The 3131-nt window shown below is 30.4% G+C and overlaps 1 non-coding gene across 1 annotated transcript; it reads left to right on the forward strand.

Moving 5' to 3' along the window:
• The first annotated feature begins 1900 nt into the window (after positions 1–1900).
• Positions 1901–2060, forward strand: LOC129026000 (U1 spliceosomal RNA). Its single transcript, XR_008497385.1, has one exon. It is a non-coding gene; the product is annotated as a U1 spliceosomal RNA (small nuclear RNA).
• Positions 2061–3131: the final 1071 nt, after the last annotated feature.

Raw genomic sequence — 3131 nt, forward strand, 5'->3', positions numbered from 1 at the left:
TGACATTGAGTTCCTATCATGGAAATTAATTTATACCATTTTAAAAATCGTTTGTACTCATATATAGTTTACTATGTAACTTCTTGTATTTGCTCTAAAGTAAGGCTAGATCACATCTTAGTCTCGTCTCATCCAAGGAGGTGATTACAGTAAAGGTATACATGTTGGGTTAATGTGGAAAATAGTCGATGTAGATTAATGTGGGTTTCATGTATAAATTTATTATTCTCTTTATTAAAATAAGCTTGAAATATTTTGTCTAATGAACATTTAGTCTATTCAGTAGGCAGTATTCAAGAGATATATATCAGCATCTGCTGAGTACCAACACTGTTCAAGGCAGCACATAACAATATAGGCAAAGATAATATTAATCCAAATTTCACATGAAAACTTTTGATACTATTAATAATGTGGCAAAGGACATGATTTTCACTTTATATAATTTTTAAGAGAATAAGATAATGAAATGTATACTGTTTAAATGTTACAAGAAGCCTATCCATGTTATTCTTTACTTGAAATTAGATTATAAAAATTACCTTTTTCAAAAGAAATTTATATTATAAATGTTCCTATGGCAAAAAGAAAAAAAACCTGTCCTCTGACTTGGAATATAATATTATTTTATTAAGTAAGATACATGGTAGAGAGAAAAAACTATTTTATTTATCTGTCATGGTAATGTCAAAAAAGACAGAAGGCTTTTTTTTTGTGATTTTTAATATTGACTCCTAAGAACACCAAACAGTTGGCAATTTAAATATGTTGCAACTTAGCCCACTCTGAAAGAAAATGACTGATCATTAGCAAATCAGGCAAATTTTATTGTTGCCATTGAAAATTGCTTTACTCATGGTTGTGTTCATTTACTATCAGAATTGAAATCAATTTTGTACTGCCAATTAATATTGCTGTTTTATTATCATGAGATTCTTGCTTTACATTCTAAAATATTGTCTCTGAAAAATGAGTGAACACCAAGCAAGTTTTGTTTTTTCTTTACAAAGGTAGTCATAAAATGCTACTCATAGTTAGTAAAAATAATGAGGTAAGTGGGACATGGTGGTGCATTTCTCTAATCCCAAGTAGTTGGAAGGCTGAGGCAGGAGTATTCCTTGAACCCTGGAGTGTGAGGCCTCATTGAGTTTTGACCTATCATCTTGTCACTGTAGTCCAGCCTGGGCCATGGAGCATAATCCTAAGAACAAAAAATAGAACTATGAAAAGTAATATAACATTACAGCTTTTAATTTTCTTGCAGTAATGCATGGATAGTATATTTAGACAAAACATTTTAAATCGGTAATACACCAAGCAGTCAGATGTTTTGGTCAGATTGCTAGCTGTCTCCTCAACTGGCTAAATCTGTAATAATTGGCAAAGTATTTGTCCTAACAGTAATTTATTTTTTATTCGTTACATGGATTTACTAATGCTACCCGCTTAGGAAACTAACTCTGATATTAAATACATTACCTTAAAAACTTGTTCTGAATGGCACATATTAGGCAGTAAAATATTAGCTACTACTACATATTATAAACTATTTTCATCTGCTTACTTTTAAAGCTCATAGTGCACACGATAAAATTCCAGAAGACCGAGAATGGCTGTTATATACAATAGATCGCTCTAAGACTCACTATCAAAAATGAGCATTATCAGTGCATAAAATGTATGGTAGGTTTATTTAGCAGTCATTTCATTGTTTATCACACTGTTTTTTCTTACAATTTTGTAGAGGTCTGTTTCAGAATTAAGAACATTTTTAGAAGAGAATAATCATGGATGACTGAAATTAACGTTTTAAGCAGATACTGAAAATTATTCTAAATTCTATTACATTTATATTTGTATTTTCTTTCGAAGGCTAATGGAAGTCTTAAAAAGAAAATGGATACTTCCCTGCCAGGGAAAATATCATGATCACGAAGGTGGCTTTCCCACGGAAAGGCCGATCTATTGCACTCTAGATGTGCTGACCCATGAGATTTCCCCAAATGTGGGAAACTCAGCTGCATAATTTGTGAAAGGGAAAGAATGTGTTTGTGCTTTCACATGGAAAAAAAAGAGAGAAAAGAAAATTCAGTCATTTAGTGGATATAGAAAATGGAAAGAAAACCATATACTGGAAAGAATTAAATATGCCTACAAAAATTGGTGTCCGCCACTACAAAACAATAAAACATCAAATGGTTATTTCTTAGAAAGATCAAATAGTGCTAGGATGACACTTGCAAATGCTTGAGGACTTTGTCTAGATGAGGTGGCTGGGGGAAGCCCCCAAATGGCAGCAGATAAATCTGGGAAAAAGAGAAGTAATTTTTAAATGCAGAAGCCAATGCTTATGTATTAATATTGCCCTTAAAAATATTTATTTTGTGAAATGATTAGCATGGGTTTGTTTGTTCTTAAAAAGTACTTTCCTTTTGGAAGCAACTTGTGTGAAATGGCCTAAAAATTATGTAGCTAAAATAATTCAGATTTTCTCCTAAATTAAAAATCATTTGCTGGAATTGTAAAAATGTTATACATATCAGCTTTCTTGCATTTCTTAAAAGTTTATTCTAATGAAGAAAATAAAATATAAGGTATAAAGTCACTTTTATAATCAAATTGTCAATCTTTTTAAATATTTAGAATTTGGAGACAGTTGACCACGATGCTTTAGATGGGCATAACACCTCCCCAACAGAAGATGCTCCATTATATCCTCATTCAACAGGCTGTATGTATCAACAGGTTAAATAATAATAATAATTTTCTTTTTCAAAATTCATTTTGATGGTTTACTTATATGGTCTTCAATTATTATTTTATTACATATTTTGTAACACATCAGCTGTGACTGAAAATTAAAAAAAAAATTTCTAGGACAGCTTTGGCAAGACAATTGGAAGAAGAATAGTTTAAGTAGTGTCATGTTTTATTTTACCTTTGTGATATTTTCTTTGTAATTAGTTACTACCTTGTCCTAGTTCATAAAAATGTGTGATATTTCAATAAGAGCATAAAGTAATTTATTTATTCTTTCTCAAAATCCAGTGGCAGTAAAACTTAACAATTTTACCAACTTTAATACAAAATTTACTATAAAAAATGAATACTGACCAAAAATATAAATAAAA

This window comes from Pongo pygmaeus, chromosome Y (assembly GCF_028885625.2).
Source record: "Pongo pygmaeus isolate AG05252 chromosome Y, NHGRI_mPonPyg2-v2.0_pri, whole genome shotgun sequence".
Taxonomy (NCBI): Eukaryota; Metazoa; Chordata; class Mammalia; order Primates; family Hominidae; genus Pongo; species Pongo pygmaeus.